The sequence below is a fragment of the Amblyraja radiata genome, chromosome 28 (genome assembly GCF_010909765.2).
Source record: "Amblyraja radiata isolate CabotCenter1 chromosome 28, sAmbRad1.1.pri, whole genome shotgun sequence".
NCBI classification, from domain to species: Eukaryota; Metazoa; Chordata; class Chondrichthyes; order Rajiformes; family Rajidae; genus Amblyraja; species Amblyraja radiata.
In genome coordinates, this window is record NC_045983.1 from 29,413,286 (window position 1) to 29,436,583 (window position 23,298).

General features: G+C 46.9%; 1 protein-coding gene across 1 annotated transcript in view; it reads right to left on the minus strand.

Annotated features, from left to right (window-relative positions):
• The window catches only part of doc2b (double C2 domain beta), a 256,425-nt gene that overhangs the window by 58,863 nt on the left and 174,264 nt on the right, over positions 1-23,298 (minus strand). The gene's annotated exons all lie outside the window — the stretch shown is intronic.

The window sequence follows — 23,298 nt, forward strand, 5'->3', positions numbered from 1 at the left end:
GTTTCCACTTGTGAGAGAGTCCAGGACTAGAGGACATAGTCTCAGAATTAAAGGACCTTCTTTTAGGAAGATGGGGGGGAACTTCTTTAGTCAGAGGGTGGTGAATCTGTGGAATTCTTTGCCACAGAAGGCTGTGGAGGTCAAGTCAGTGGATGTATTTAAGGCAGAGATAGATAGATTCTTGATTAATACGGGTGTCAGAGGTTATGGGGAGAAGGCAGGAGAATGGGGTTAGGAGGGAGAGATAGATCAGCCATGATTGAATGGCGGAATTCGGCCCGTCAAGTCTACTCCACCATTCAATCTTGGCTGATCTATCTCTTCCTCCTAACCCCATTCTTCTGCCCTCTCTTTTGCTAGTTTCACTATCCCTTCGTTATCCTCTCTTCACCAGCCAACAATGAACCATTGTGGGCTCCACCTTTCCCACACCGTCAGTGCCGGCTCTGATTTGTTCTGTACTTTTCCATACATCTAGTTTATTTCTCCCCCGACTCTCAGTCTGAAGAAGGGTCTCGACCCAAAAAGTCACCAATTTGTTTTCTCCAGAGATGCTGCCTGACCCTCTAGTTTCACAATTCCAGCATTTTACGCCTATCTTCGATGTAATCCAACATCTGCACTTCCTTCCGACACATTAACTGAGTGACTTTCTGCAGAGGGCGGGGGACAGCTGATAAGGGGTAATATTCTGCCAGAGGCTTAACTAGACAACATTATTCTGGAGGGATCTAGGATTTTGTTCAGAGAAATGGCTGAATATTGTCAGCATACAAATAACTCATGTTCATGTCATAAAAGACGAGTTTGGCCATTCGCCCCATTGAGTCTACTCTGCTGTTCAATCATGGCTGATCGTTCTTTCCCTCTCAACCCCATTCTCCTGCCTTCTCCCCATAACCCTGGACAAAGGGCCTGTCGCACTTGGGCGTCATTTGTGCGTCATTTATAGAAAATAGGTGCAGGAGGAGGCCATTCGGCCCTTCGAGTCAGCACCGCGTCACGATGCACGACACGCGCGTCGTGATGCGCACGTGATGCATGCGCGCATGGCCACCTGTGTGACGCGCAAATGACACCCGAGTGGGACAGGCCCTTTAATAATCAAGAATCTGTCAATATCCGCCCATAAAAACGCCCAAAGACTTGGCCGCCGCAGCCGTCTGTGGCAATGAATTCCACAAATAGAAACTGATTTGGAGACAATGTGTGTTGTTAGCAGGTGGTACCCAGAGTCCATCTTCTATCTACCCTGCAAATTAAGCTCGTTTTAAAAATACATCAATGCTCCAAAAACAAATCACCAAGTTGGGATTTCACAATGCAACAAAGTTATGTTCACAGTTTTGGTTTAGCTTAGAGATACAGCGTGGAAACAGGCCCTTTGACCAACCGAGTCCGTGCCGACCATTGACCACCGTTTTCACACTAGTTATCCCTGCTTCTCATTCATTCCCTACACACTAGGGCCTAATTTTTATGGAGGCCAATTAACCAACAAATCCACATGTCATTGGGTTGTGGGAGGAGACCGGAGCACCAATGCCGTCACAGGGAGAACGTGCAAACTCCACACAGACATACTGCATGGAAACTGTCTCTTCGACCCATGAGGTCCACACCGCACCATTCCCCTCCCGTTGGCACCAGTTCTATGTGACCCCTCTTTCTCATCCACTCCTTACACAGGAGGGATGGTTTTAATGGAGGCCAATTAACCAACAAACCCGCGCGTCCTTGGGATGTGGAAGGAAACCGGAGCACCCGGAGGAAACCGACGCGGTCACGGGGAGAACGTGCAAACACCACACAGGCAACAGCCGAGGTCAGGGTCAAACCCGGGGGGGGGGGGGGGGGGGGCAGCTCTACCTGCTGAGTCTCGGTGCCGCCCTGTGAAATGGGGAATGGAGGGCCGTAAAATCCTGGAGGAAGACGTGTTGATATTACTGCATCCACAAAGATGCGTCTGCCAACTGTTACATAGCGCAGAAATGACGGAGAAGGTGGACAAAGGTGTTTCATGGTCACAGCCACAGTGCCATTCATGTTGTTAACGACAATAGTCTCCTTGTAGTGTTGTAAGTGAAGTCACTGATTCACAAGAGTGATGGAGGTCAGAGGAGGATATAAAAATGTATTTACACACTTTTGCAAAAACGTTCGCGGAACTTCATAGATGCATTTTTTTAAAATACGTTTACAAGTAAGGTTTTCTTATAGACACAAAAAGCTGGAGTAACTCAGCGGGACAGGCAGCTTCTCTGGAGAGAAGGAATGGGTGATGTTTCGTGTCGAGTCCCTTCTTCAGACTGAAGAAGGGTCTCGACCCGAAACGTCACCCATTCCTTCTCTCCAGCCATGCTGCCTGTCCCACTGAGTTACTCCAGCTTTTTTTGTGTCTATCTTCGGTTTAAACCGGCATCTGCAGTTCCTTCCCACCCAAGTATTTCTGATCGTTCTGCAAAACTTAAATGATCAAAAGTCCTGCAACGTTTCTGACATTCACAACCCAACGCCATGCATGGCCATTTCGCAGGATGTTTCGCCCACATCAATAACTCAAAACAGTGCCACAGACAGAGTACATCACTCGTTACCTTACTTGCTGAAATTACTGCTCATAAATGAGGATACAGATACAGATTTAGAAAAGATAAGAAAAACTACGATGCTATCAAAAGAATTGATTCTGGGACCTGCGTAAACTTTTGGCACAATTCGCTGCATCAAAATTTGTTAAAATAAATATCTACAATTGTCTGTTCAAATATTTGATTGGATGATTTATTTTCATAATTACTTTGGGCGGCAGAGTGGTGCAGCGGGTAGAGCTGCTGCCTCACTGTGCCAGGGATCCGGGTTCGATCCTGACTACGGGCGCTGCCTGTGTGACTTTTGCACGTCCCGCTTGTGACCGCATGGGTTTCCTCTGGGTGTTCCGGTTTCCCCCCCACATCCCAAAGACATCCGGGTGCGTCGGTCAATTGGCCTCCGTAAAAAATGTCCCAAATGTGTAGGGGGTGGACGAGAAAAGTACAAGATACATTTATTTGTCACATGTGCCAGTTGGCACACTGAAATGTGATCGCCATACAGCCATACAATAAAATAAATAATAATAATAATGGATGGGATTTATATAGCGCCTTTCTAATACTCAAGGCGCTTTACATCGCATTATTCATTCACTCCTCAGTCACACTCGGTGGTGGTAAGCTACTTCTGTAGCCACAGCTGCCCTGGGGGCAGACTGATGGAAGCGTGGCTGCCAATCTGCGCCTACGGCCCCTCCGACCACCACCAATCACTCACACACATTCACACACAGGCAAAGGTGGGTGAAGTGTCTTGCCCAAGGGCACAACGACAGTATGCACTCCAAGCGGGATTCGAACCGGCTACCTTCCGGTTGCCAACCAAACACTTAGCCCATTGTGCCATCTGTCGTCCCAATAAAGAACACAACACACGATAGAGTTCAACATTAAACATCCCCACACAGCAGAATCTAAGGTTTCCCACTGTGACGGAAGGCACCAAAGTCAGTCATCTTCCTCGGATGTTCACCCGTGGTCGGGGGCCTCCGGAGCCCTCCGCAGTCGCCGCTACGGGCAGCCTGCCGCTCAGGCCCGCTCGCTGGGATGTTGGCACTCCGACGTCGGAACGGGAGGCCAACCTCAGCGACTTGGACCTCCAAAACGGCCGCTTCCCACATAGAACTGGTGTGAACGGCGTGGAGTCGATGGGCCGAAGGGCCTGTTTCCATGCTGTATCTCAACACTAAACTAAACTGAATATGATGATACTTTACTATCACTTGTACCTAGCAAGGTACAGTGAAATTCTTTGCTCTTGCATACAAGGTACACAAAAGAGTCGCCACAAAGGCACTGACATAGTGAACAAATAAATAAAATTGCCTGCATGTTTCCGTTACACACCAGTTCACATTGAAACATAGAAATATAGCACTAGGTGCAGGAGTAGGCCGTTTGGCTCTTCGAGCCAGCACCGCCAATCAATATGATCATGGCTGATCATCCAGAATCAGTAGCCTGTTCCTGCGTTCACACTTTACACTTCTTATTTAGTACGGGTGTCAGAAGCTATGGGGAGAAGGCAGGAGAATGGGGTTAGGAGGGAGAGCTAGATCAGCCTTGATTGAATGGCGTAGACTTGACGGGCTGAATGGCCTAATTCTACTCCTAACACTTATGATCTTATGATCAACCTTTTTAAGTAAATAGGCAATCGAGTTTTTTGTTGGGGAATAAAAATTAAAGGTACAACAGTTAAATAGTGTATTATTTGTCACGCATGCAACTGCACGGTGAAATTCTTTTTGCATGTTCTATACATGCGGGAGCCGCCATTTTTAGCACCATTATTCAGAGTCCAAAGAGCGGTTGGCCCGCGCGCTCGATGTACTGGAGCAGTTCCCCCGATCCTCTTGGATGTGGGGATTGAAGGTTTTGTGGCCACGTTTTCAGATGATACAAAGCTAGGCGAAGGGGTAGGTAGTGTAGAGAAAGCAGGGACTCTGCAGAAGGACTTGGACAGGTTGGGAGAGTGGGCAGAGAAGAGGCAGATGGAATACAGCATGGCAAAGTGTGGAGTACAATTTGGTAGTAGGAATAAAGGCGTGGACTATTTTCTAAACGGGGGGAGAATTCAGAAATGGAAGGTGCAAAGGGACTTGGGAGTGCTGGTGCAGGATTCCCAAAGAGTTAAATTGCAAGTCGAATGGGTAATATGGAAGGCAAACACAATGCTAGCATTTATTTCGAAAGGACTAGAATACTTTCTTGTACAATCAGGAGCAGAATCAGTGCAAATGCCAAGACCGATTGCTACATCAAGCTGAGCAAGGTTCATTCATTAGAAAGGTAATTGACAGAAAATGGGCTTCTTATATTTGATAAAATCCAGCAAGTTCCAGGCACGTCAGCTGGATCTGATATAGGTATTAAATGGACTAGCATTTGTCTCAGCTCAGGAAACGGATATTAAATTTGCAGCTGCCAGAAACAGAATGAGATTCATCTGAACCTGTAACATTTTAACCCTTCAAAATTTTTATACAGCTTGCAAAGTAAGTTTGGGGCGTTTCGTTTCGTTTAGTTAAGTTTAGTTGAGAGATACAGCGTGGAAACAGTCCCTTCAGCCCATCGAGTCAAAGCCGACCAGCGATCCCGGCACACTGACACTACCCTACTACACACACTAGGCACACCAGGGCAGTCACGGTGGCGCAGCGGTAGTGTTGCTGCCTTACAGCGAATGCAGCGCCGGAGACCTGGGTTTGATCCCACACTATAAAGACGTGCTGTCTGTACGGAGTTTGTACGTTCTCCCCGTGACCTGCGTGGGTTCTTCTTTGAGATCTTCGGTTTCCTCCCACACTCCAAAGATGAACAGGTTTGTAGGTTAATTGGTTTGGTAAATGTAAAAATTGTCCCTAGTGTGTGTAGGATAGTGTTAATATGCGGGGGTCGCTGGTTGACACGGACAAGGTGGGCCGAAGGGCCTGTTTCCGTGCTGTATCTCTAAACTAAACTAAACTAATTTTACATTTATCCAATCTTGTTCGTCTTTGGAGTGTGGGAGGAAACTGAAGTTCTCTGAGAAAACCCACGCAGGTGGCGGGGAGAATGTACAGACTCCTTACCGACAGCACCCGTAGTCAGGATCGAACCTGAGTCTCTGGCGCTGTAAGGCAGTAGCTCTACCACTACATCACTCTAACTTCATTTATTTGACAAATATCAAATTCAGCCAATGCACGGTGCTCCTGGCCATGTAACTGAGGGTTAACAATGAAACGAGTTTGATAAGTTTCATCGATGCCCAATTGAATAAACGTACCATGTAGGGAGGGACTGCAGATGCTGGTTTACAGCTCACCAAGTCTCTCTGCCCTTTCTTCTTTTTGTTATTTTTAATATGTGTTAAAAGAATGTTTTAGTGTCCCTTGGTTTGTTTTATGTGGGGGGGGGGGGGTGGGGGGGAGCGGGCGAGGCTTGGGGGAAACTTTTTTTCCAATCTCTTACCTCAACGGAGATGCGGTTTTTGTTTTCCCTATCGTATCTCCGTCCGCCCTGCGGCCCAACATCGTGGAGTTGGCGGCTTTCCCTGGGGACTGACGGGCGCTCCAAGCCGCGGGAGTCTGCGGGACTTTAACATCGCGGAGCTTGCGATCCCTTTGGCGGGGATCGTAGCTCCAACCGCGGAGCCTATGGACTTTAACTTCGTGAAGCCCGTGGTCTCTGGTAAGAAGAGGCCGATTCGGGAGCTCCATGCCGCGGAGAGAGTTTCAACCGCCCCGCGCGGGAGTTTCGATTACCCCATCGGGGGGCTTCGATCGTCGGCTGCGGGGGCTTTGAACGCACCGACTGTGGATGGTTTGACTTCCCCGCCCGCGGGAGAACAAAGCGGAAGAAGATTGAACATTATTGCCTTCCATCACAGTGAGGAATGTGGAATCCACTGTGGTGGATGTTTATGTGGCTGTGTGTCTTGTTGCTTTTCACTTAGTAAGGCTGTAAGGTAACTCAACTTTCACTGTACCTTAATTGGTACATGTGACAATAAACTGACCTTGAAACCTTGAAACCTTGAGATAGACACAAAATGCTGGAGTAACTTAGCGGGACAGCCAGCATCTCTGGAGAAAAGGAATGGGTGACGCTTCAGGTCGAGACTTTTCTTAAAGGCTCAAAACTTCTTCAGATGCTAGCACCATGGCATTAGGGAAATATCACTTGGATATAAAGTTGTCTATCTCTACAATCTTTACCAATGGTGCTGTTTTGAAGCCGAGGAAGTAGTCAATCTGTTACCCTAATGATGATTCTGGGTGATTCTTTAGGCTTTAGAGATACAGCCCAGAAACAGGCCCTTTCGCCCACGCCGGCCAGCGATCACCCTGTACACTAGTACTACCCCTCACACTGGGGACAATTTCCAATTTTACCGAGGCCAATTAACCTACAAACCTGTACGTCTTTGGAGAGTGGTAGAAAACCGGAGCACCCGGAGAAAACCCACGTGGTCACGGGGAGATCGTACAAACTCGGTGCAGACAGTACCCATAGTCAGGATCGAACCCGCGGTCTCTGGCGCTGTGAGGCAGCAACTCTACCGCTGTGTCACCCTGACGCCCCGTTCAGTAAAATCCAACCCAGGAAGCTGGATGTCCTTTCGATGACCTCCAGTGGGAAAGACATTCGGGATGACAGAAGCTGTCGAATCATTTTGGCTCAGCTCTTGCTGGCTTTGGGGCAAAATTGAGTTTTAATGTGCATGATTATTGAAGGAACTGCGTTTTAAAAAGCTGCCCAGAAGTTTCTCGGAAGCTCAGCTGCCTGCTTCTGATTCACACCAACACCCATGGCAATGGGGTTTATAAATGAGCAGAATCAGGGAACTCACCCACATCTTCCATGGGAAAGGGTGAAAACCTCAGGAGATGCAATGAAGACATGTAGTTCAACTTAGAGGTCCAGTGTTGGAATTGGCCCCTCGGTCCACCGAGTCCGCGCTGACCAGCGATCACCCCACCGCTAGTTCCACCCAACACGCTAGTGACAATTTAAAGACGCCAAATAACGGACAAACTTGAACGTCTTTGGAATGTGGGAGGAAACCAGTGCACCTGGAGAGAACCCACGCAGTCACAGGGTGAGCGAAAAAAACTCCGTACAGATGGCACCCGTGGTCAGGATCGAACCTGGGTCTCTGGAGCTGTGAGGCAGCAACTCCACCGCTGCGCAACCGTGACGCCCCTTTCAGTTATCCTTCATATTCTGTGCGCGATCTCTCTGAAGTTCTTCTGCTGGAAAGTATTTAGTGTGTTTCTTCCCATTCGCTGTTCTTGTGTGTTTCATCCAACGGCCAACAATCGAATGAATGACAAAGCAAGAAATGCAACCAAACTAAGTCTCTAACTCAATTGGCTCGATCGTAATCATGTATTGTCTTTCCGCTGACTGGTTAGCACGCAACGAAAGCTTTTCACTGTACCTCGGTACACGTGACAATAAACTAAACTCAACTAAACCCACAACTCAATAAAATCCACATCCTCTCTGTTAATTCTTCACCCACTAGTTCATTTACCGTGAAGAATAGAATCAAACTAGTGTGATGATAATGTCCAACAGTTACAGAGTCCTGGCATTCATCCATGTTATCGGATATACATTTAACAAGGTTTATTTTAAATGTCAGATGTTAAGATGATTGCGTAAGTGTTCAGAGATGACTCACGGCACCTCCTTTATCTGATTCCATCAAAAATCCCTTGAAATTATTTCCCTGAAATATTTTACTTGGAAGTGAATCTGTGGCCAAGCTGCTCGCTCTGAACAGGAAACCACGTGGGTTTTCTCCAGGAGCTCCGGTTTCCTCCCACATCCATAAGATGTGCAGGCTTGTTGGTGCTGCTGTAGTGCTGCTGCCTTACAGCCCCAGAGACCTGGGTTTGATCCTGACTACTGGTGCTGCCTGTACGTTCTCCCTGTGACCACGTGGGTTTTCTCCGGGTGCTCAGGTTTCCTCCCACACTCCAAAGACGTGCAGGTTTGTAGGTTAATTGGCTTCAGTAAAGATTGTAAATTGTCTCCCGTGTGTAGGATTGTGCTAGTGTATCACTGGTCGGCGCGGACTCAGTGGGCTGAAGGGCCTGTTTCTGTGCTGTATCTCTAAACTAAACTAAGCTAAACTACAATTGAGTTTAAACATTGCTCAGGAAATTTATTTAAAAAATGACCAATTATCAGTTTGAATAAATGATATTTCAATGATATTTTAACTAATGATCAAGTATGTTGGGGCTTTGTTATTGAATATTATTGAATATATTATTGAATATTGCTGGTTTTCTATTATTGCAAGTGAAACCTATTTCACACCAATGATTTAAGATCGCGTAGAGTTCGGTGGCAGAATGCGCTAGGTGTGTAATTAGGCTTTGCTGATCTTCTTGCAATCAGTTGGGCGGCACGGTGGCGCAGCGGTAGAGCTACAGCCTTACAGCGCTGGAGACCCGGGTTCAATCCTGACTACGGGCGCTGTCTGTAAGGAGTTTGTACGTTCTCCCCCGTGACATCAGTGGGTTTTTTTCCAGGATCTCCAGTTTCCTCCCACACTCCAAAGAGGTACAGGTTTGTAGGCTATTTTGTGTTGGTATAAATGTAAATTGCCCCTAGTGTGTGTCGGATGGTTCAAGTTCAAGTTCAAGTGAGTTTATTGTCATGTGTCCCTGTATAGGACAATGAAATTCTTGCTTTGCTTAAGCACACAGAAAATAGTAGGCATTTACTACAAAACAGATAAATGTGTCCATATACCATGATATAAATATATACACACATGAATAAATAAACTGGTAAAGTGCAAATAACAGAAAGTGGTTGTTAATAATCAGAGTTTTGTCCGAGCCAGGTTTAATAGCCTGATGGCTGTGGGGAAGTAACTATTCCTGAACCTGGTTGTTGCAGTCTTCAGGCTCCTGTACCTTCTACCTGAAGGTAGCAGGGAGATGAGTGTGTGGCCAGGATGGTGTGGGTCTTTGATGATACTGCCAGCCTTTTTGAGGCAGCGACTGCGATAAATCCCCTCGATGGAAGGAAGGTCAGAGCCGATGATGGACTGTGCAGTGTTTACTACTTTTTGTAGTCTTTTCCGCTCCAGGGCGCTCAAATTGCCGAACCAAGCCACGATGCAACCGGTCAGCATGCTCTCGACTGTGCACCTGTAGAAGTTAGAGAGAGTCTTCCTTGACAATCCGACTCTCCGTAATTTTCTCAGGAAGTAGAGGCGCTGATGAGCTTTTTTGATAATTGCGTTAGTGTTCTCAGACCAGGAAAGATCTTCAGAGATGTGCACGCCCAGTGTGTTAGTGTGCGGGGATCGCTGGCCGGCGCAGACCCGGTGGGCCTGTATCGGCGTGCTGAATCTCTAAAACTAAAAATAACTAAACCAAAACAAACAAGTGGAAGACCAGGCCCCTCGCTGACAGATCATGTTGACCAGATACCCAAACCAGCTCAGAATTATCACGGAATAGCAAAGAATTAAAAACCCAGTCATCCTCAATGTCGAAGGAACCTGCTGAGATGAATGGCTATAATAAGAGAATAATCGAATGATCACATAACTAGGGAGGACAATCCAAACATCTTCATATCAGACCATAATCTAGTATCTTGTATGCCCATAGAACGTAGATCAGTGCAGCACAGGATCAGACCCTTCAGCCTGAAGGAGGGTCTCGACCCGAAACGTCACCCATTCCTTCTCTCCAGAGATGCTCCCTGTCCCGCTGAGTTACTCCGGCACTTTGAGCCTATCTTCAGCCCACAATGTCTGTGCTGGACAAACTAATCTTCTCTGCATGTGGCCTTATGCTATCCCTCCTTTCCCCACATGTCCATGTGCTATCCGTAAAGCTCTTAAACACCACTGTTGTATCTGCTTCCATCACCAGCCCTGGCAGCACGTTCCAGTGACGCACTGTGTAAAAATCTCGCCTCACACATCTCCTTTAAACTTCCGACAGACACAAAATGCTGGAGTGACTCAGCAGATCAGGCGACATCTCTGGTGCTCACGGATATGTGACGTTTCGGGTCGGAACCCTTCTTCTAACTCTCTTGTTTAAACTTTCCACCTCTAACCCTGAAGCTATACTTGCGATCTTTTGAATCGCAAATTGAAGATCCTCTACCCTTGGGACGACAGATGGCACAATGGGCTAAGTGTTCGGCTGGCAACCGGAAGGTAGCCGGTTCGAATCCCGCTTGGAGTGCATACTGTCGTTGTGTCCTTGGGCAAGACACTTCACCCACCTTTGCCTGTGTGTGAATGTGTGTGAGTGATTGGTGGTGGTCGGAGGGGCCGTAGGCGCAGATTGGCAGCCACGCTTCCGTCAGTCTGCCCCAGGGCAGCTGTGGCTACAGAAGTAGCTTACCACCACCGAGTGTGACTGAGGAGTGAATGAATAATGCGATGTAAAGCGCCTTGAGTATTAGAAAGGTGCTATATAAATCCCATCCATTATTATTATTATTACCCTTAATTGAGAAGGAGCAAGGAAGTCAAAGTATCATTAATTACATCTTCAAATAAGACACGTCATCACAATCAATCACAATCACAATCACAACAATGCTTTATTAGCCAAGTAATTTTTGCAACATACGAGGAATTTCATTTGCCAAGTCAGTCATACAATTAAAAAGCAACGGAACACACAAAACACATTTTAACATAAACATCCACCACAGTGACTCCTCCACATTCCTCACTGTGATGGAAGTGCCGAAAAAAGATTCAATCTCATCCCTTTGCTCTCCCGCAGTCGGGGTCCTCGAGTCCTCCGTTGACGGGACCATCTTGACTCCCGTAGCCGGCGGCGGGCCCTCCAGGTCGAGGCGATCAGCTCCCGCATCGGGGGGATGTCAGCTCCCCCGCACCGGACGATCGGACCCCGCATCGGGGCTGGTCGAACCTTCCGCGACGTTGGAGCTCCCGACATCCACGGCCTCTCCCGAGACTTCGAGCTCCCGATGTAAAGTCCGTGGGCCGCGGGTGGAGCGATTCCAGGCAAGGGATCGACTCCGAATTACATCCACGCCCCGCGGTGGGGCCCTAGGTCAGTCCGAGGAGGCCTCCAGCTCCATCGATGGTAGCCCGCAGAGCAACCGGAGAATGCAATCCGAAAATTAACCGCATCTCTGGCAAGGTAAGAAACGGAAAAAAAAGTTTCCCCCGACCCTTCCCCCCCACATAAAACAAACCAGGGAACATTTACACAGACTTTTATTTAACACACACTAAAAATAAAGAAGTAATACCACACCCTAGGGGTAATTTGCAGAGGCCAATTAACCTAAGTACCTGCATATTTTTGGGATGTGGGAGGAAACCAGGACAATCAGAAGAAACCCGCATGGTCACAGTGAGAACGTGCAAACTCCACAACGACAGCACCTAAAGTCAGGATTATATCCGGGCCTCTGGCGCTGTGAGGCAGCAACTGTGAGGCACCAATTGCACCACTGTGCCACCAAATTTGAAAATCCTGGGTTAATCTATCACTGCCTGTGGCTTGAGTGAAACAGTGCGGTGACAGGCCTTTTGGCCCACATAGTCCATGCCAGCCAGTGATCACCCTGTACACTAGCATTATCCCACACACCAGGGACAATTCACATTTTTTTTTACCAAAGCCAATTAACCTACAAACCCGCACGTCTTAGGAGTGTGGGAGGAAAGCGGAACGCCTGGAGGAAACCCACGCAGTCATAGGCAGAACATACAAACTCCGTACAGACAGCGCCCACAGTTAGGATCGAACCCGAGTCTCTGACGCTGTGAGGCAGCAACTCTACCGATGTACCACCGCACGACACACTCTGCATTCCTCCACCATTGTTTAAACTTACAAGTTATTCTCCACTTCCCTTCAAAACTTTAAATGTAAACGGAGGATTGAAATGTTGGATGTGAGGAAGCACAACGGCAGTAAATCCGCACCTTATTCACGGGGCCGATCGGTGCGTTGAAATGCTTTGGTAAGTTTCGCCAAGGGAAGATTTACTGCCGGCACCCCAACATAGGGCCATTGTCAACATTTACAAGGAAGAATAATCGGTGCGAAATGAAATATGGAACATATCATTCTGACCAGGGATCATGAATTCTGAAATGCTCCTTGTCGGAGAATGCAATAACCAGCAGTAGTTGCTCACGACTTACTCCCTAGGCAGCAGGGAAAGCTGAGCTTGTCTGCAGCAACAATAAGATGTGAGATTCCTCCTCGCTGGAGACACTTCCATCAGATAGTTTCGAAAACATTGAACTACGAAGAGGAAAGGTTATTTGAATCAACATTAAATCTGCTTTTATTAAATTGTGTGCGCCTTCACCAACCAGGGTCCGTTATATTAGTTTTATCAACGCTGCCACTAGCGACACTGGGCTTTGTTATTTTTATTAAAAATAACCATCACTTGCAGCTCCGGGATTGCCTTTAGAATTCCCCACTGAACTGCATCTGAGGACTTAAATCAATAAAATACAGATAATATGCATCTCGAAATCAGCTCAGCCATCCTTCACCAATAATCCCAGCAACCCAGTCACGGTGGCGCAGCGGTAGAGTTGCTGCCTCGCGGCGAATGCAGCGCCGGAGACCCAGGTTGTACGGAGTTTGTACCTTCTCCCCGTGAGCTGCGTGGGTTTTCTCCGAGATCTTCGGTTTCCTCCCACATTCCAAAGACGTACAGGTTTGTAGGTTAATTGGCTTTGGTAAATGTGAAAAATGTCCCCTAGTGGGTGTAGGATAGTGTTGATGTGCGGGGATCGCAGGGTGGGCCGAAGGGCCTGTTTCCGCGCTGTATCTCTAAACTAAGCTAAACTAAACCACAGCATGGTGGGGCAGCGGTGGGGCTGCTGTCTTACAGCGCTAGAGACTCGGGTTCGATCCTGATTACGGGTGCTGTCTGTACCCGGCTTGTACGTTCTCCCCGTGATCTGCGTGGGTTTTCTCCGAGATGTTCGGTTTCCACCCACACTCCAAAAGACATACACATTTGCAGGCTAATTGGCTTGGTATAAAGGTAAGATTGTCCCTAGTGTGTGTAGGATAGTGTCAGTGTGCGGGGATCGCTGGTCGGCGCGGGCTCGGTGGGCCGAAGGGCCTGTTTCCGTGCTGTATCTCTAAACTAAACTAAACTAAACTAAAGTAAAACCCAACGTATGTCAGTGGTGTTGGCAATGATTATAAATCCCTGGCTGAATCCTTCTCTCCTGCTGTCATTAGACTTAGAAACCACTGATCTGCAAAGGAGTCTCCTCTGAGTGACAGGAATCTTTGCAGTTCCCATGGTAACGTATTTCCTTTATTTCAAATGTGGTCACCTTCAACATCTGGACCCAATGGAGTTATAAACTCCCCCCAAAACTGGCCTTCAACTGAGCCTGTTTGATTCTCTGCAGCTAAGGCCATAGATACAGGATTAGGCCATTCGAATCTACTCTGCCGTTTAATCATTTTTCCCCCTCAACCCCATTCTCCTGTCTTCCCCCCATAACCTTTGATGCCCTTACTAATCAAGAACCTAACATTCTCGCCTTCTGGCTAAAAAAATAAAGCACCCTCTGGCTAAAGAAATTCCTCCTCATCTCCACTCCAAAGATACGTCCTTTCATTATGAGGCTATGCCCTCTGGTTCTAGACTCTCCCATTACTAAAAACATCCTTTCCACATCCATGATGGAGAATTACAGCGGTATGCCTTATAGCGGTAGAGTTACTACCTTAAGGCCCTGTCCCACGATACGAGTTTACCCAAGAGCTCTCCCGAGTTTAAAAAAAAATCAAACTGGTGGTAAGTATGTAGAATGTACATAGTGGGTACATTGGAGCTCGTGGATAGAAACATAGAAACATAGAAAATAGGTGCAGGAGTAGGCCATTCGGCCCTTCGAGCCTGCACCGCCATTCAATATGATCATGGCTGATCATCCAACTCAGTATCCTGTACCTGCCTTCTCTCCATACCCCCTGATCCCTTTAGCCACAAGGGCCACATCTAACTCCCTCTTAAATATAGCCAATGAACTGGCCTCAACTACTTTCTGTGGCAGAGAATTCCAGAGATTCACCACTCTCTGTGTGAAAAATGTTTCCCTCATCTCGGTCCTAAAAGATTTCCCCCTTATCCTTAAACAGCGACCCCTTGTTCTGGACTTCCCCAACATCGGGAACAATCTTCCTGCATCTAGCCTGTCCAACCCCTTAAGAATTTTGTAAGTTTCTATAAGATCCCCCCTCAATCTTCTAAATTCTAGCGAGTACAAGCCGAGTCTATCCAGTCTTTCTTCATATGAAAGCCCTGACATCCCAGGAATCAGTCTGGTGAACCTTCTCTGTACTCCCTCTATGGCAAGAATGTCTTTCCTCAGATTAGGAGACCAAAACTGTATGCAATACTCCAGGTGCGGTCTCACCAAGATCCTGTACAACTGCAGTAGAACCTCCCTGCTCCTGTACTCAAATCCTTTTGCTATGAATGCTAACATACCATTCGCATCCTTCACTGCCTGCTGCACCTGCATGCCTACTTTCAATGACTGGTGTACCATGACACCCAGGTCTCGTTGCATCTCCCCCTTTCCTAATCGGCCACCATTCAGATAATAGTCTACTTTCCTGTTTTTGCCACCAAAGTGGATAACCTCACATTTATCCACATTATACTGCCATGCATGTGCCCACTCACCCAGCCTATCCAAGTCACCTTGCAGCCTCCTAGCATCCTCCTCACAGCTAACACTGCCCCCCAGATTCATGTTATCCGCAAACGTGGAGATGTTGCATTCAATTCCCTTGTCCAAATCATTAATATATATTGTAAATAGCTGGGGTCCCAGCACTGAGCCTTGCGGTACCCCACTAGTCACTGCCTGCCATTGTGAAAAGGACCCGTTTACTCCTACTCTTTGCTTCCTGTCTGCCAGCCAGTTCTCTATCCACATCAATACTGAACCCCCAATACCATGTGCTTTAAGTTTGTATACTAATCTCTTATGTGGGACCTTGTCGAAAGCCTTCTGAAAGTCCAGATATAACACATCCACTGGTTCTCCCTTATCCACTCTACTAGTTACATCCTCGAAAAATTCTATAAGATTCGTCAGACATGATTTACCTTTCATAAATCCATGCTGACTTTGTCCAATGATTTCACCACTTTCCAAATGTGCTGCTATCCCATCGTTAATAACTGATTCTAGCAGTTTCCCCACTACCGATGTTAGACTAACTGGTCTGTAATTCCCCGTTTTCTCTCTCCCTCCCTTTTTAAAAAGTGGGGTTACGTTTGCTACCCGCCAATCCTCAGGAACTACTCCAGAATCTAAAGAGTTTTGAAAAATTATTACTAATGCATCCACTATTTCTGGGGCTACTTCCTTAAGTACTCTGGAATGCAGCCTATCTGGCCCTGGGGATTTATCGGCCTTTAATCCATTCAATTTTCCTAACACCACTTCCTGGCTAACCTGGATTTCACTCAGTTCCTCCAACTCCTTTGACCCCCGGTCCCCTGTCTCGTAGCGGCTCGTAACGCTAACGGCAGGTACTCGGGAAACGCGGAAACTCGTGAGGTTTTTTCAACAGTGGGAAACATTTCCAAGAGTAAAAAAATACTCGTGATGAAGTACCACGAGTTTGATTTTTTTTTAAACTCGAGAGAGCTCTTGGGTGAACCCGCATTGTGGGACAGGGGCTTTACAGCGCCAGAGACCCGGGTTCGATCCTGACTACGGGTGATGTCTGTACGGAGTTTACACATTCTCCCCATGACCTGCCTGGGTTTTCTCCGGCATCTCCAGTTTCCTCCCACACTCCATAGACCGTACAGGTTTGTAGGTTAATTGGCTTGATAGAATTGTAAATTGTCCCTAGTGTGTGCAGGGTAGTGTTAGTGTGCAGGGAACACTGGTCAGCATGGACTCGGTGGGCAGAAGGGCCTGTTTCCGCGCTGCATCTCTGAACTCAACTAAAGCTGACTGGCAAGTGCACACATGAAGCATGGAAGGAACTCAGAGTTTCTGTCACAATGAATGATCTGACACTTGTTCTTTCTATATAACATGGATGTGGCAACAGCTAATTTCAGTGCTGAGAGGACAAACACAGATCAAATGTCTCCTATAATTAAATAAGAATGTTCCTACACTACAGTAAACTTCACAGCAGCGTCTAATGTTTGCTTCCATTTTGAAGGTAGCAGTAAAGGAACGGATGCTCACCATGCACCTTGATGACTGGTGTGCAAAAGAAGACAAGAGATAAGAAGAGTCCCAACCCGAGACGTCGCCTGTCCATTCTTTCCATAGATGCTGCCTGACCCACTGAGTTACTTCAGCACTTAAGTGTTAAGGCAAAAGACAAGGTGTTGTGCCAGGGCATGGGTCAATAGACAATAGGTGCAGGAGTAGGCCATTTGGCCCTTCGAGCCAGCAGATTCAATGTGATCATGGCTGATCATCCTCAATCAGTATCCCGTTCCTGCCTTCTCCCCATATCCCCTGACTCCGCTATTTTTAAGAGCCCTATCTAGCTCTCTCTTGAAAGCATCCAGAGAACCTGCCTCCACCGCCCTCTGAGGCAGTGGGGGGTCATGAGAGCACGAACAAAGACAGTGGCCATGAATAGGTTGACCTGTGATACATCAGAGTTCATCGCCACAGACGGCTGTGGAGGCCATGTCATTGGGTATTTTTAAGGCAGAGATAGACAGAATCTTGATTAGTACAGGTGTCAGGGGTTATATATGAGGAGAAGGCAGGAGAATGGGGTTGAGAGGGAAAGATACATGGGTTGTGATTGAATTCCAGAGTTTGACTCAGTTCAGTTCAGTTTAGTATATTGTCAGGTGTACCGAGGTACAGTGAAAAGCCTTGAGTGATGGGACGAATGGCCTACTTCTGTTCCCATGACATCATGATTGAATTGTCCATTTGCACTTTATTCCCAGCGGTGTAAGAAACTGTCTCCATCCTATCTCCAAGGATAAGGCACAAACCTTTTACAGTGAAACGAGAAAAATAGTCTCTGCACTATAAATGCCTGCCAGGAATCATGCGTTGTCTCACACAGAATGCTACAAATATGTCACAATAGTGAATAGTTTTGTTAATTCATATGCAATCTAAAAGTTAATAATTTTCCTGTTGCCATATATATATCGATGCCAAGGAGTTACATACATCACTTTATTTCTACAGTGATGAGGTTTTAATGGAGCATTGATTTTGGAGTATTTTTCTACAACTAATAGAATGGTTAAAAAAAAGAGCCTTTTTTTTAATGAGAGTGATTCATGATCCAGCGTTGATCATGGGTCCCTGAGGCTGTAGGCTCATGGTTACAAAGCCTACCCAACATCTCACTATTATCATGAAACAAAACAGAACTGTCTAATAGTGCACAGACTATTACTTGAAGGGTCTCGACCCGAAACGTCGCCCATTCCTTCTCTCCTGAGATGCTGCCAGACCCGCTGAGTTACTCCAGCATTTTGTGTCTACCTTCGATTAAGGGCCTGTCCCACTGTACGAGGTAATTCAAGGGTTCTCCCAAGTTTACCCTGATTCGAACTTGGAGAATTACGGTAATAGCCGCTCGTAGGTACTCGGGGCTCTCGTGGACATTTTTCAGTGTTGAAAAAACTTCACGAGTTCCGCGTTTCCCGAGTACCTGCCGTTAGCGTTACGAGCCGCTACGAAACGTCCACGAGCTCCGACGTAGCCGCTACGTACTTACCATGAGTTTGATTTTTTTTTAAACTCGGGAGAGCTCTTGAATTACCTCGTACAGTGGGACAGCCCCTTCACTTGGCTTGCTTGTTCAAACTGCAGTCAGAGAATGCTTTATTAGAACACTCTACTTTTTAAAGTCAGGAAAGCAATGGCTTGAAATATTAAAACATATTTGACTTAAATTGTTCAATTTTGACTGAATTTTCCCACAACTTCTGCATATAGGAATTAAGAACAAAATGGTTGCTAATCAACATGGATTCTTCTGTGTCGCGTTTCCCAGTTTAAGATGGGTTAGTGCAGGAAGGAACTGCAGGTGCTGGTTTACAGTGAAGGTAGACACAAATTACTGGAGTAACTCAGCGGGACAGGCAGCATCCCTGGATTGAAGAAATGGGTGACATTTCGGATCGAGACTGAGAGTTATGGGAGAGGGAGACACAGAGATATGGGAGGGTTAGGTGTGAAAGCAAGACATCAAAGGGGACATCGAAGGGCATGGGTTAGGTGGGTTATAATGTTAATTCATAAGTAATTTAAAAGGTAATAATTTTCCTGTTGCCATATATATATATATCGACACCAAGGAGCTACGTACATCACTTTATTTCTCCAGTGATGAGGTTTTAATGAAACATTGATTTTGGAGTGTTTTCCTGTAGATGCTCATGAGGTCGGAATTAGAGGAACACAGGGACCTTGGTGGGTTTTTACGAGTGGCGGAGATTAAAGAGTAAGTGAGAGGGTGTGGAGGAATTTGATAACAAGGATGAGAATTTTGAAATCTAAGTGTTGCGTCAGGAACTTGGTGCGTCAGGCAGCATCTGTGGAGGCAACTGACAGGTGACATTTCAGGTTGGGACCCGGGATTCTGATTAAGGCATCCAACCCGAAACGTCACCCGTCCATTCTCTCCACAGATGCTGCTTGACCCTGTTGAGTTCCTTCAGCCATTTGTCCTTGAGACTCTTGAAAGGCGCCCATAAATAAAATTTATTATTATTATTATTATTATTATTTGTGGTTTGCCTGGTTCCTGGTGCGTCCTTAAATGCTATAATAGTCAGGTTCGTCTTGGCTCAGTTTTATCATCTTATATTCCATCTTTAGTTTGGTTTAGTTTACAGCGCGGAAAACAGGCCCTCCGGCCCACCGGGTCCGCGCCGACCAGCGTCCTCCATACATTAACATTATCCTACGCCCACTAGGGACAATTTCATTTTACATTTATTCCGACAATTAACCTACAAACCTGTACGTCTTTGGAGAGTGGGAAGAAACCGAAGATCTCGGAGAAAACCCACGCCGGTCACGGGGAGAACGTACAAACTCCGTACAGACAGCGCCCGTAGTCGGGATTGAACCCGGGTCTCTGGCGATGTAAGGCAGCAACTCTACTGCTGCGCCACCATGACCATCTAATGTCTTACACATTTTAGAACTCCTGATTCAGGAAAATGGTCAGTCTTGGTGTAGTCTAAATACCTGCTCTACAGGAACCCCTGCCCAAAGAAAGAGAATCTATATGTCTACTTCTATTCAGCTTAGTTTAGTATAGTTTAGTTAAGTTTAATTTGGAGATCCACACAGAAAAGGCCCTTCGAGTCCATGCCAACCAGTGCCCCCCATACACTAACACTATCCTGCACACACTGAGGACAATTTACAAATTTATACGGCCAATTAACCTACAAACCTGTACGTCTTTGAAGTGTGGGAGGAAACCAGAGCTCCTGTGGAAAACCCACGCAGGTCACGGGGAGAATGTACAAACTCTGTACAGACAGCGCCCGGAGTCAGGATTGAACCCGGGTCTCTGTTGCTGTAAGGCAGCAACTCTACCGCTTTTTATATACATATGCTTCAATTTTCTTCATCGTCTCAGGATTTTAACTCGAGGAAAGAGCGTTCACGTCGCGGCCCTGTTTCCACCAATCTTTCCACCACCACACACAAGAAGCGACAAGACAGACACCGTTGTATGCAGATGCCGAGAAGTGTGTTCAGCTCTGGCTGAACGACAGCTAATCTTGTATGTGGACTCGATAAGAAGAAGAACTCAAGCTACTCTGCTACGGACCATTGACATTTCAACTGAAGCAACACTGATTTTCAATACATACCTTGTAACTGTGAAATACGATATCTGCGAGCCACAGTAACATGGGTTAGTTATTTGCTCGTGTCAGGTGGATGGAGAATTGCCTACAAACCCAGTACAATTGGGTAGATGAACGCACAGAGTCTCTTGTCCAGAGTAGGGGAATCGAGGACCAGAGGACATAGGAATGTGAGGGGTAACTTTTTCACACAAAGGGTGGTGGGGGCATGGAACTAGATGCCAGAGGAGGTAGTTGAGGCAGGGACTATCCCAACATTTAAGAAGCAGTTAGACAGGTACATGGATAGGGCAGGTTTGGAGGGATATGGACAAAGCGCAGGCAGGTGGGACTAGTGTAGCTGGGACATGTTGGCCAGTGTGGGCAAGTTGGGCCGAAGGGCCTGTTTCCACGCTGTATCACTCTATGACATTGCTTATCTTATGCCATTCGGGCTGACTTCCCCAACTTCTACTTGTTTGAGCAAGTTATAAAAGTCAGGGTGGCACGGTGGCGCAGCGGTAGAGTTGCTGCCTTACAGCACTTGCCAGTGCCAGAGACCCAGGTTCGATCCCGACTAAGGGTGTGCCGTCTGTACGTAGCTTGAATGTTCTCCCCATGACCTGCATGGGTTTTCTCAGAGATCTCCGGTTTCCTCCCACACTCCAAAGACATCCAGGTTTGTAGGTTAATTGGCTTGGTATTAATGTATATTGTCTGCAGAGTGTGTAGGACAATGTTAATATGCGGGGATCACTGGTCGGAGACGACTCAGTGGGCCGATGGACCATCTCTGTACCCCTAACCTAAACTAAACAAGACTTAGATAGAGTTACACACAAGAATCTTATTGATTCACTGATCTTCTCAAGCCTACTCTTCAACAGCCAGGTGATGCATGAAGCCACTTCCAAGCAGTGCGCTGAAAAATAGATGGGAATTGTTTTGGATGGAAAAAACATTTTGCATTTTGGAAATCACAAGAGGATGAAAATCTTTTCAAATGACAGGTTCCCTCAGGGTCAGGGCACGACTTCCGTGGCACTTGCCTGGTGTTTTGGGAAAGTCTGGGGCTGCCGCAACTGATGGGGTTAATTCTATAAAACTCGGAAAAGGGAGGATTTTGGGGAAAAAGTCTCTCCCGGTTGCTAAACGACGCTTTAACTCCCCCTCCCATTCTCACACTGACCTTTCTATCCTGGGCCTACTCCACTGTCAGAGTGAGGCCCAGCGCAAATTGGAGGAACATGACATCATATTTCGCTTGGGCAGCTCACACCCCAGCGGTATGAACATTGACTTCTCTAACTTCAAGTAGCCCTTGCCTTCCCTCTCTCTCTGTCAATAGACAATAGACAATAGGTGCAGGAGTAGGCCATTCGGCCCTTCGAGCCAGCACCGCCATTCAACGTGATCATGGCTGATCATCCCCAATCAGTACCCCGTTCCTGCCTTCTCCCCATATCCCCTGACTCCGCTATTTTTAAGAGCCCTATCTAGCTCTCTCTTGAAAGCATCCAGAGAACCAGCCTCCACCGCCCTCTGAGGCAGAGAATTCCACAGACTCACCACTCTCTGTGAGAAAAAGTGTTTCCTCGTCTCCGTTCTAAATGGCTTACCCCTTATTCTTAAACTGTGGCCCCTGGTTCTGGACTCCCCCAACATCGGGAACATGTTTCCTGCCCCCAGCATGTCCAAACCCTTAACAATCTTATATGCTTCAATAAGACTCCCTCCCATCCTTCTAAACTCCGTCCCTCCCCCCATCCTAGTTCTCCGACCAGTCTGACTGTCCTTCTGATTAGATTTTACTGATTGTGTTCCTCGTTGTCACCTCCCCCCCGGCTGACAATGATCCATTCTACATTTTCCTTGATCCTCGTCCCCTTTGATCCCTCGTTTTCTCACCTTACCCTTCCATATCTCTATATCTCCCTCTCCCCTGACTCTCAGTCTGAAACATAGAAACATAGAAACATAGAAAATAGGTGCAGGAGTAGGCCATTCGGCCCTTCGAGCCTGCACCGCCATTCAATATGATCATTGCTGATCATCCAACTCAGTATCCCGTACCTGCCTTCTCTCCATACCCTCTGATCCCCTTAGCCACAAGGGCCACATCTAACTCCCTCTTAAATATAGCCAATGAACTGGCCTCAACTACCCTCTGTGGCAGAGAGTTCCAGAGGTTCACCACTCTCTGTGTGAAAAAAGTTTTTCTCATCTCGGTTTTAAAGGATTTCCCCCTTATCCTTAAGCTGTGACCCCTTGTCCTGGACTTCCCCAACATCGGGAACAATCTTCCTGCATCTAGCCTGTCCAACCCCTTAAGAATTTTGTAAGTTTCTATAAGATCCCCTCTCAATCTCCTAAATTCTAGAGAGTATAAACCAAGTCTATCCATTCTTTCTTCATAAGGCAGTCCTGACATCCCAGGAATCAGTCTGGTGAACCTTCTCTGCACTCCCTCTATGGCAATAATGTCCTTCCTCAGATTTGGAGACCAAAACTGTACGCAATACTCCAGGTGTGGTCTCACCAAGACCCTGTACAACTGCAGTAGAACCTCCCTGCTCCTATACTCAAATCTGAAGAAGGGTCTCACCCATTCCTTCTCTCCAGAGAAGCTGCCTGTCCTGCCGAGTTGCTCCAGCGTTTTGTGTCTATCTTCAGCACTCATAGCTGTCAAAGCTGGCATCACCTCGTAAGCCATTAAAGATAATGACTTCTGAAATGCTCTCAGTTTAGCGACGGATCCTAATTTGAATTCCATGCACCCCTGGTTTGCGAGTGTTGATGTCGATTGTCATGCCAAATGCCGTGTTGACACCAACTGCCACTTTATTGTTATGGCACCAAATGA